Below are 12,845 nucleotides of genomic sequence, written 5' to 3' on the forward strand. Positions count from 1 at the left end.
GAACCTAGCATGGAATGGAAAGAGCGGCAGGAGGTTTCTCGTGCCACTGCACAACCTAATGTGAATTGTAAAGTGCAGCACAATGTTTCTCGTGCCGCTGTGTAAACCTAGCACAAATTGGAAAGTGTGGTACGAAGATTCTTGTGAATGAATCAAACAAAAAGCTGTGCAAAGTTTCTTGTGCCGCTGCGTGATCGTAAAGAACGCCACAAAGTTTGCGGTACCGGTGCTCGAACCTACCACAAATTGAAAAAAAAGCTGTGCAAAGTTTCTCTTTCCACTGCACGAAATTAGTATGTATTGAAAAAAAGACCTGCACGGAGTTTCTTGTGTCGCAAAACTAGCATGGATCGAAAGAATACCTGCTCAAAGTTTCTCGTGACGCTGAGCAAACCTATCATGAATCGAAAAACTGTGCAAAGATTCTCGTATCGCCACACGAAACTAACACAGATAAAAATAAAAGTGCAGTTTGACGTCACGCTACATGAAACTAACAGGGGAACGAAACACCACGCACCTTTCAAAACCTCACTTTTCACTTCACGGGCAAAAATGTTGCTCACCCCGATTTGCATGTATACACACGTGCGCGGACACACGCACAGACAGACACCCACAAAGGTTGTCTCCAAATACATACATATGTGATTTAGTTTGCAATGCATTTGCCACCTACAAGGCATGTACTGACAGGAGCACACGTTTGAGTTTTTAGGATTGCAACATGTAATCCACTGAAGCAATAGGCATAGAATGTGCTGTTTCGCTGTCTGTAACAGACACGCTGTGTGACCTGCTGCAGTCCAGAACTTGCACTGCCAGTGACGTTTACAAAGCGCAGGATGAAACCGGGACTAGTACTAAAAGCGATGTTTGTGCCAAAAAACCTCCTATTAATCGAATTCTTTTTTTTTTAGCAGAAGAAACCTTCCTCATGAAGATCAAAGTAAAAATGATTATGGATTTCTCTTCAGAAATCACTTTTACAGTTCAGAAAGTATAAAAAACATCTGCCTATTTATCAAAAAACAATAACATTGTATGTTTTAAAATCGCATTGGACCACCGCGCACCATCATGTTACTGGAACATATCCTTGAGATAAAGTAAACACCAGCTGAAGAGCAGTATGATGGCTCCTCCCATAGCAAATTGCTTTCTGTTGTAAAGTATAGATGATAGCGTAATTTAAATCCTGCTCCAAATGTCATTAAACCCTGCTCAAAAGGTTAACAAGCATTGTTTAGTTTTCAAAACAAGTAGCTGGTTTGGGTCTGTAGGAGGAGCTCAAGATAACACAAACAGTAGGCAAGCATTGGCTGTTAGAGGATGCGATTTTAGATAGGCCTGATTCCGCCCTATACAGTAAATAGAAAAAGTACACTTTTTCCTCTCGTGAGAGCTCATAGGGGGCACTGGACCCTTCATAGTGCCTGGCCTTTCCTCACTCATCCCCCTTCAGGGAACAGCAAGGGGTGTGGTTCTGTGCCCCTTTCAGCACACGGAAACTGTGTCTCACACGGTGATAATGGAAGCTGCAGTTTGACTTTTCCACCATAATACCTCTTGCCAGAAGCCTCCCTCATTTCACAAGTGTTTTGGCCTTTTCTAATGTGCCACATTCATAAAGGTGCAGCTGGTGAGTAGGGATTGCCTCTGTAGGACAGGCAGACTGGATGTCCCAGAGCTGGCGCTTCTCATCTAGAGTCAACTTAATTGTTTTATGTGTCTGTGGCCTTTCATTGTACGCATGGCAAACTAATACACTTTTTCATATTATTCTGGCCTAGATGTTATCATATCCAGCCATAATATATCACATTATGTATAGTGCTTCATGTCTGACACCTCCTGCTTCTAAGTGTTGTAACAATAGGTGTTAGTACTACCAAATGTAATAGTGCTCAACTTATTAACCTTCGAAGGATGAAGGAATGATTCAGCCTTCCCAAGATTTGAAGATTTGAACTTGGAAAATACAGTCTGGCACATGTCAGAGGTGCATGCTGAACTCCCTGAGCTATCCACTAACACTATAGTATGCTGTGCAGTTATTACAAAACATTTATTATGATGTCAACCCACCAAACCTCCCCTGCCAGTCCTTGTAATGCCAATTAGCACGCTGGGGGGGGGGGGGGCAGCCAATCAGGTGGCTAGGAACGCAGGCTGACACTATCAGTGAAATCCTGCATTCTATGCTGCCTGACGACCAGCTCCCCTGCCCATCACCTTCCCCCCGCTGACCCTGCTTTTTTAAAATCCCTCACCCCAATTTCACGTTGGTTTCCCTGCCCGTTTATGCACTGCCCTTATCTACCAATATTTTCATATGCTCAGTGTAGTGAGTCCCTCTCTTGATAGGCAGGAACCTATGTTATTTATAGTACACTACTTATACATTCTTGGCCTATATTATATCCCTACTAGTGTCGTTCCACTTAACTAATTCTGTATGACAGATGTGTGTGCATTAATAATTTGATGGTTTTATGGACTCTGCCACAGCTTGTATTGTTTCTTATCCCCAGGCTCACCGGCGGCTGGGGTGGTTTATACTCTCTCTCACTGTCAGAGCAGGCCCGGCTCAAGACATTTTTATCTGGGTGGGCCGGCCAGGGCCGGCCAGGTTTGTCGTCAGTGGGGCCCAACTTTTCACAGATGCCTGATCCTACAAAAAATGTCTTCCTGGATCTGAAAAAGCCATTTGTTCTTAATTTGGTTTAGTCTGTTAGACTGCTTTATAATTAGGACTAGGGTTAACACATTTGACTACTTGAATGTCCGATAAAGATGCTTGTTAGGATTGCACTCCCTGGCAGATTTGAGATAAAGGGATTCTTTGGCAAAGCTGACCAATGGTCCCAAGCAGGTGGGGCATGGGTGTGGAGCTTATGGTGAGAGTAGTTCTTCGCTGTCATAAGTGCAACAAATGTTACATGCCTTTAAATTATCTTACTATTGGAGCTGTATGTTCAGGGGTATGACTCTGGCTGGAAACAGCCTGTTCACAGCACCATATTTTGCTGACATGAGGTGATTTGCTCAGGTTCACTCAATTTGTTCAAATGGGAAATCTGCTCTCGCCTCCCACCTGCTCATCCTTCCAAAATCATAGGCTCTCCAGTACCCCTTCCACAGTCTTCTGCTCTCTTCTTCCATTTGCTCTGTTGCTTCCTTCCATAAGATCCCTCACTACTTTGACCTTCCATTGGCTACTCACTTCATCTTCAATATGCTCCCCATATCCATAAGGAAATCTATTGCCAAAGCATGAAAAATGAAATCGGTATACTGCAGAACCCTTAACAAGAGTTTGAGAGATCAATCCCAATTAACCATACCCTAAGACAAATGTGTTGTACCTTTTTTTCAACATAATGCTATAATTGAGATATAAAAAAAAAGTACAGAGCAAAAGAGCAGAATAAATAGTGTGGCAATATCATCTCCTTTCACCTTCCATCAGCTCCCCCTGACCATCAAAACCATTTACATTCAATCCCACCTACCTCACCCTTACCCCACCATGTCTTCTTGGCCTGGCTGGGGAGTATCGAGGATGATGTCACCTCCTCCTCTGCAGGGGCTGAGCAACGTTGCCCCCAGTCCTTATTCCATCTAGGACAGTGTGCACTCAACAATACTTCCCTGAATATTGTGCCTACCCCGCGGAGGAGGTGCTTGTGGTCCAGCATTTTGTTGTGAAAGACAGCCCCCCTCTTCCACAATAAATATTGAAGCAAGGAATAGTATATTTTGTTTCTTACAAAATGACATTTTGAAGCAAAACATTGTATTTTTTGTTGCAGTTTTGCAGCTAATTTTAATTGAATTGGGTGTGTGTGGAACGTTACCATGCAAGTGAGAGTGAGATGAGGAGGTAGACAGCACAGGTTAAGGGGTTTCCGGCCTCCTGGTATCACTCCTCGTAGGATGTGGCAGGGAGGATGGGCTGCCGCTCCCTTGCCACTGCCTATACATCATTGTCTGGTCATGACATGATAGGTTATTTATAACGTGCTTAATATCCAGATGTTTCTAAGCGCAGACCCGGGGATCGAACCTGTGTTGCTCCGTGTTGTCTTGCTTCCAAGGTGAGCATGTTGCCGCTGAGCTATCCTCCTGAGACTCATACCATTTACATACTGTTAAAATGCAATTGTCCATGATGAATTACTTTGCTTTGCTATTGAATGTCACAATTTGGATAAATAAATGTGGACTTATATTTTGCAAAGAAAGATGTGTGTATGTCTATTTGGTGGCCCGTGAACCCTGCGCTGCCCATCTATTAAAGCATGAGTGTTTTTATGTTGTTGAATAGCTCATAATGCAAATTGAATCACTTCTAGGGGCTCCTAATTTTGTCAGGAAACACATTGTGAAATTAAATAATTTTCCCAGGATGACACACTTTAGTTAAGTGGTAAAGCCAGAATCTGAGCCTAGCCTGACATTTAGGTTCTTGACCACACATCTTCCGAGCTCAAACTGGTACAAATATGTATTGAGGTTTGGTTTTTAAATGCCTAAAATATTACAATTCTGAGTCTTTGCACACAAGTCACTTTTTCTACAGAATTTGAAATGGTACTTATGCCCTGCTTACCATAGCTGCTACTCTGTATATAAAAGAAACTTTAAGTGATAGGAATGATTCATGGGAAACCATTTTTTATTGTTATGAAATACATACTTCTATATGTAAGCCATGCACATTGAATGCTGTTTATTATTGTAAGTTTCTGTATTCGATTGTTCTCTGTACTTATGTTTTCCATTTATTTATTGTTTTTTCTTACTTTGCTAACTTCTTTTGTAAAGGTCTGTAATAAACCATAAACAATAAAAAAAAATAAGAAGGCTGATTTTTATACAGATTACTTTACAAATGCACAAGTCACATGATAAAACAACTGACCAAGGGGTTCAACATTGTAGAATTGGGTTGATGAAAAAGAGTAGTGAGGTAATTTTATTTTGAATTCTAAATTGCGTAGAGGGAAGCACTCTTGGTTGCACTTCTTTTCAAAAGGGCCCCTACAGGCAATTTGAATTGTTTCCACAAAGTACTGGAAAAGTAAATAGCAAAACATAGGCAAAATCCTTGTTTCACTTCACTTTTACACTGTGTGTCTGGAAAAGTGTACATCACACCCACAACTAACAATTTGGAATCCGCTTGCTTTTACCAATAAAGCTACAATCATAGGTGGTAATTTTCCAAGTCCTGTGGAGTGGAAAAGGTGGCGGTAAAATTATTTGATTGTGACTTTATTTTCCCCATCCTGAACTTACAACAAATCTCATACAGACACAACATGAAATGTGTTCATTGTTTCACACAGCTTGTTCTGTACCCCGATAATTTCTAATCAGCCAATTACACTTGAATAGCTTATTAAAAGCATATATAATGTAAAGACAAAAGTACCTTTTCCTATCACTAATCACTAATCACAGAAACATAATAAGAAATGCTTTTTTCTTGTGTTATTTCTAAGGTTTCATGATCAATCTTCTGAGAGTAAAAATGTTTATTGGGGGGAAGTGGGAACAATCCTCCAGTCCCGCAACCCGCTGTCCCCTCCTCTGTCACTGGTGGGATCCCACAGTAAATAACGTCTATTTCTCGCACTGCCTAATCACCCAGCAGTTATGTCATACTTTTGAAACAAGACTCACAGTGCACATGATGTATTCAGTTTGCATACAAACATTGTTATTGGTTACTTCAATAGTATGATGTTATTAAGGCAGTACTCATCTGGCCATCTCTTGAGAAGTTCTGGACTGGAAGGCTAGGCTTCCACACAGACAAAGTTGCATACTATTTAGGTCAGAACCTCACTGGTACGTATGCTCGAGAAGATGATCTGAAGTTGGTCCATACTTGCCATCCTAGCCTTGATAGGTTCAGGTAGAACCAACTCAGTGACGTGCAGTTTGAATTCCTAGGTGTTGCAAACAAGGCTCCCACATCAAGGCATATATACTTTCACATGGGAAGATAAACTGAAACTAACACACATTGGCAAAGCCAACAGTTAGGGCTTTTAAATACACATAGGGAAAGGCATTTGCCAGGCAGTGCTATAAGAATAGCACCTGGCAACAAGGTGGGAACGTCTAGGAAATGGTGTGAGTACCTAGGCATATGATGTCATTGTCTGGCAAATGACTTTGTAATACTTATACACATGTCAAAGGTTGGCTTTACGATTGCTTGTTGTAGGATTCCAGTGCAAGGAACAGATGTGAGGACACCATGTTGCTTTTAAATCGACTGGCTGAAACCACACCATGTTAAGAGATTTCTTATTACAACAGGAGTTAATTTACAAAGGCAATTAAGTAATTAAACTCTCGAAAGAAAGCTTAGATATAACACAAGCAGGCCCAATACAGCACAAGTGTGATGTTACTTTGTGAGACAGCTAGCTCAAAGAGTACCCAAGTGGGTATGTTTCAGCAGGGAGAAGTCAGCTAGTAGGTGGGAATACCAAAGAGATTAACATGGCAATGGATGGGTAAACTACCAAACGCGTCCATTGAATGTGTATCCCCCCTAACAGCCTTTCTCCAACCTATCTGTGGTCCAATGCAATTGTTCTGGATTGCAGCCAATAGCCTAATCCAAAGCCTTACATCAAATCACTTAGATTTGACTACACTCTCCCCTCCAGAAATAGTTATCTTACTACCAACCTTTTTGGTTTCACTTATACTCAAGTAGTTCATGCAGCAGAATATATACTTTGAATGGAATTTGTAAGGGCCCTCAGTCTGATGGATGTACGTTTCTCAATCAATCTTAACCACTGACATTGCTTTGGTCAGGCTTACATACCGTTATTTGCAAATCAGCCTTGGCCTCCATGCCACTAATTTGAGCAGCCCTATTGTGTGTTCCAGTGAATGTAATTTGTCAGGGTCCTCAGCCGTTTATGCACCTAGTTTAGAAATCTATGTCCAAGCATCATCACCTGCCGTTCATTGTTTTCTACAGTTAACCATTTTATTAGGCATGATTGGAACAACAGTTACATTCAAACAGTTAAAAACCTACATATTATAGAGATCAACTTGATAGGTTATAAATGAGAGGTTTGAAATTTAAGTAAGATTAAAAGTGCAGTTAAAAAACCAACGCAGGATCTTGCTAGACAGTTGTAGGCTGACTGCTTGAGCAAGTGTGCTACCTTTCTTAGAGGTGTGAATGGGCCTCCAGCTCCCTGGTCATTTATGCTTTCATGGCTGTGGGATATAAATCATAGTTCAGGCAAGCAAACAAATCCTGACCTGGCCGCCTTTAGTGCAGCTCCTCAGAATGCTAATCGCGAACCCCCCCACCTGCCTGTTTTTTCCCCCATAGGTCCCAGTTGTGGTTAACCTTTATTTTTATTTTTTATTGCATATAGTTTAAATACAAGTTCAACCTTCTGAAAAAAAAGGAAGAAAAAACCTCACCACTGACAAGGCCTCCTTTCTAGGAGGGGGTAGGGGTTAGCCTTAGGGCGGCCAGGGCCCCCTTTCCCCCCTTGCTGGAGCCGGGGCTGAAGACTGGTCAGAGCTGAATGTGCAGATTGGGTGTGGAGGCTTCAGGGAGGGGGGACGGGTACTAAGCATATTTCCCATTAGGATTAGGAGATATCCACTTCTTCGGGTTCTCTCATTAATATTTGTTGTATATAATTTTGAATTGAATTTGTAAATATAACTTTCCTGACTGCAGATCAAGAATGGCTTTTTCGAAATAAATGTTTTGAATATGTAATATTGTGGTGGATTTATCAATGAAAATGTCTTATTTAATCAAGATATGAAGTTAACTTTAGCAACAGCAAAAACATGACTTCCAATTTATCTTCTTAATATTATTCTTAAACACAGCCATAGCAGAGGTCCACTAGAGGGCGCTACTGTCTAACTTTAACAATTGCATCGTACATGAAGAAAAACAGCAGCATTGAAGATTTTCAGATGTAAACGCGACCAAACTGGCATTGTCTGGAGATGTGTGACCACTCCTATCATAAGTTGCCAACTTTTCACGGTGGGCTCGAGAATTACTTCTGCGTTGCTCCCCTGACACAACCTCCCCGAATGTGCATATGTGGGTATTTGCAGATCTCCACAAACCTCTCTAAAAGGGAATACTGGGGGTCATCCTGAGTTTGCCGGTATGCTGGTGGTAAATCTGCCAGGATGCTGGCAAACAGACCTAGCACTACCAGTGCCTGTAACACTGGATGTCTTTTGCTGGTGGGGACTGCTTTACCTCCAGCTCTTGGCAGCACATAACTTGAAAACATGTTTAACCCATTAAACATTTTTCTTTAACCAAAACGTTTGAAAAACGTAGAAAAGACTCCAGTCCAAGATGATATCCCTGAATATCCAATAACTGTTAGGGAGAATTCTCATTTCTGTGCTAATTCTCTTCAACCTTAGAGACCCCCAGCTCTTTTGCTGGACGTTAGGACTTTACATTTTTATCCTGGAGTGACTGAGACCTTTTTCGCACTCATGTATTTTTGATCTGATTTAGACTCGGTGTTTCTTTTGGTTTTGGAGTCTGACAAACTCCATAGGCATCACCTTCTGTATTGTGACACACAGCACCTTCAGTGCAGTGTCACAGAGAAGTCCTTTGGATTTCTCTTCAGGTTTAAATTTCTTCTCTTTGGTAAACTACTGTTCCCAAGATTAGTAAAGTGAAATTTACTTTACTTACCTGTTTTTCCTATGTAGGTCCAGTGCACCCCATCTTATGTGGAAGTACTGGGGGGTTACTTAGTGGCCCCTTTTCCTACTTACTCATGTAAAAAATGCTGTTACCCTCACTACATTTAAGGGCTGGTGGCAGTGGTTTAATTTTCCTACTGCGTTTTTACTGGAGGCTGAATCCTCTCTTGCATTATTGCACCCATCGTTGCCCATTTTGTCAAAATGGCCATGGTCTTCTTTTTTTGCCATTTCTTGTTTGTGAGGGCTTTATTGGATTTTGCTCTGCTCTGCAAACCAGGTTTAACCCTTTTGTGAGCTTCAGTGGTGAAACCCACCTCCGGCTCCAGCGTGTCTGGCAGGGCAGGAAGCGAGGCAGGTGCTCGAAACTCCCTGTCCGTAGTCTCCTTGGTTACTTGAATGCACCCAGTCGTGATTGGCTGGCTAGCTGTCCTTGGCAGACAACCACTCCCCAAGACAAACTTTACTTTAACCCGTCTCCCTGCTGACTGTGTAGTTCCTTGCTGCTGCTGAAACTGAGTGCCAGGGGTCAGGAACACCAGGAACGAGTGCATCATTTTTAACCCGGACCCAAGCTCCAGGAAGATCCTGATAACCCTCCCAAAGCAGGACAGCCCAAGCCTGAGCCACTGCGAGAGAGTGCTAGACCCCAGAAGCAAGGGAGCCCATAAGGTGACAAAGAACCATGGTGGTGCTATTTGCCGATAGCTGAAAATGCGAAGACCCGCTGATTTGGAAAGAGCCCATTGTTGCTGCTGACCTTTGAACTGCAGTACAGGAGTGTCATGGATACTGGGTTTGGGTTCATAGCCAAACCTCTTTCCCTCTTAGCATATGGGGGCAGGAGAAGAAGACATGCAGAGGCAATATGGATTGGAGCCTGGCGAGCAAGGCATTTACTTCAGGGAACCACAAGCTCTCACTTTGCCTCATGAACATATGCAGCAAGTATCTTTATTACACTAGGCTGAAAGAGCCTCCCTTCCTGTTCGTACAACATGGACTCTGAGCCACCATCCCAGAGCTGGGCAACGTGATCTAGTCTCTGAGCGTGGCTGCCTTTTATAAACCACACCCAGAGACCAGCCTGTGCTTCGTGTGACTTCTGTAGCCTCGGGCAACATGTTCACTGTAGTTCGGAGCCCCCATTGTGATCGTGTCACTGTGGGAACAACTCCAGTCATCTTCTGTAATCCTGCCCCTGACATCTCCAATCAAGTGCACTTCCACACCGGCATCTCTGCACCTGAAGGAAAAGAGAAAGACAAAAAGGCAGTAAGTGCTTGCACACCGTTTCTTATCCGGCCCAGTTCGCGTGAGCGGCATGGACTAAAACTGCAGCCATTACTTACCTGATACCTTAAGCCTGCAACATCACCCAGTAATCCGCCGCTGCACGGCCAGCAGCACACACTCCAGGATCTCCTGCGGAGACAAAGGCAACAGGTTAAGCGGAGAACCCTCTCCACCCTACTAGCCTCGCAGACAAGCCTCGCTCACTACCGTGCTGCACAGCCAAAGGCAATACAGCGCAATACCACAGCAGCACTTACCTGCAACCCAGCACCAGGGGACCCAGTGAAGTAACTGGATTCCAGGTGTCCAACAACCGAACTTACCTGCAGGAACACTGCATTACAGGACTATCTGCAAAACAAAGCAGCAAAACACTGCATAACAGGACTATCTGCAAAACATAGCAGCAAAACACTGCATAACCGGACTGTCTGCAAACAGCAGCAAGAAAGCATCCAGGGGCCGAGTGAAGTAACTGGTCTGCTGGATCCACCAGTCATAGCACCCCTGCATTTCGCAGGATGGAGAGCTCGCCCAACCAGCCAGAAAGTTCTGTTCTCCAACTAGCTGAGGGTTGCTAGGAAGCAGGGAAGGGCATCAGAAGAATCCCTCCCTCTTGTCCCCACGACTGAAGACCAGGAACTGCAGGACTGCAACCTGAACAGAAGCCAGCTGGATCCTCTTCTTCCAACCTAAGGTGCTGTCTTGACTGAAGGCAGGCTTACCTCTTTTGTCTTTAGCTTGCTTTTTCTCACTGGAGACTTGCAGTAGCTGCCTTTACTTGCATCTTTGCTTTTCTCAAGCCTTACAGCTTGTGGCCCAACAGTGATTCTTCTTTCTACAAATGCTCTAAATAACATTGTGCAAGACTTGTGTGCTATCTGAAGAAGTGCCTCAGCTCCCTAGACATTGTTCAATTGACTTTGGCTGTCCTGGCTCCCTGCAGACTCTTCTGACCCATTGACTTTGGTTTTAAGTGTCCCTCATAGGTGGTGCATATGTTACTTGTATTGCTGGGAAAGGTCTAACCTAGGCTTCATTGGAAAGATTGCAAAGTAGTCACATGTTTTGAAAACCTGTTAATCTTTTTCCTTCCCTAACCTTTTCCTTTTTGCACAACCTCAGTATTGCATTAAGTGTCAAACGTGATATATCAATGTCCACAGTGTCCTAGTAATTGAACTCACCTCAGGGTGTAGGAAGTGTGTGTGTGACATGCCAAAATGGCATCTACTTGCTTAACATAAATCCGAGGAAGTGTTGTGAAGAGTATTTTTATTGTTACTTGTTGCCCTTTCTAAAGAAGGCTTATTTAAAACCAACCGTTAAATAAACAAATAATTATTTTACTTGAAAACCTTGAGTGTATGTGTTATTTCAATATTTGTCACCGTGAAACTCTATGTTGCAACCCTACAGCTCACATTGACCCCTCTTGAGATAAGTCTGGCTGCTCAGTCACTCTACTAACTTGCGTAGTACAGTCCTATACCAATAGTTGGGTTACCTATTGCCAGGAGGACAAGGCTGGTGTAGTCTCCCACAGGGTTAGTACATACAATCGTGCCTAACAATAGCCAATCAGGGTCTCTTCACCACTATAAAGCTGTTAACCCTTAGTCCCTCATCCTTTTCTTTGCTACTCGACAAAGCAGACAGGTCTGTTTCTACTGTTCGAGCCTTCATGTAGGCCTTCATATGGTGTTTCATGATGTGTTTGTAATAGTTTCATAGTATCTATTTATTTTATTTTACATGGTGTGCTGTTTTTCCATAGGCATGTGTTAATGTTTCCTTTTGTGGCCGGCGACTCCTGCCCAGTTCGGCTACTTTGTATTCCTGTCTCCCCAGACAGTTCGCAGCAGCGTTCACTCGCACAGCATTTGCAACTGGAGGTGTTGAGTGACCCAGCGTGCTTGGTAGCAGGGGCTGTGAGAGCTTGCGCTGCGCTGACATGTCATTATATGCTTGCAGAAATCCCTGTCATTGGAGACACCACTCAGTGTTTGCTTAGCTAATATTTTCTTGTCCCTTTGATTTGGTGGGAGTGCCTTTTGTGTTTAGACCAGTGCACACTCTGGCCCTGTGCACACGTTTTCATTGTTTATCTCTTTAGAGATGCCCACATGTGTACGATACAAAGCAAGCAGTCATGAAAGCATAGGCCTGTCAGGATCCGGAGGACCAATTAATGGTGCTCCGCCTCCAAATCTTGTGGGCAGGGAGATAAAAAAAGGATAGAGAGCGCGGAGAAGAGAGATGACTCATCAACTGGGAATTGTTCAAATTTGCCCTAATCTACATAGACTATTCCCAAAACCACCTATAGTAACCTACAAAAAAAGTATGACTTTGAAACATGTATTAGTCAGAGCAGATGTCAGAGGTTTTATTGAAACAACTGTGAGTCACAAAAGAGGCGCATTCCCATGTCTTGTCAACACTATAGTAATACCATTAAAGGTGACTTCATTGTACACCTCCAGAATGGAAAAAAATGGGGATTGAAAGTTACAGTACCTATGATTCTGCAAATGTAATATATGGCATCAAATTCCCATGTGGTCTCTATTATACAGGCAAAAACAGTCAAATATAACAATGAGCAATTTAAGATGTCCTATTACAAGACATTTCAAAGAATCTAAACACAATATCTGAGATTTAAAAAACATCCAAGATGTGGTAATTTGGACAGACTTCTCCGTCAACCAGAAGAATATTGGATTGATATATTGAATAATCCAAAAGGGTTGAATGAGGAACGGGAATGTAATTGTTCTTTTATAAATGTG

This window comes from Ambystoma mexicanum, chromosome 7q (genome assembly GCF_040938575.1).
Source record: "Ambystoma mexicanum isolate Mex_15411 chromosome 7q, UKY_AmexF1_1, whole genome shotgun sequence".
Taxonomy (NCBI): Eukaryota; Metazoa; Chordata; class Amphibia; order Caudata; family Ambystomatidae; genus Ambystoma; species Ambystoma mexicanum.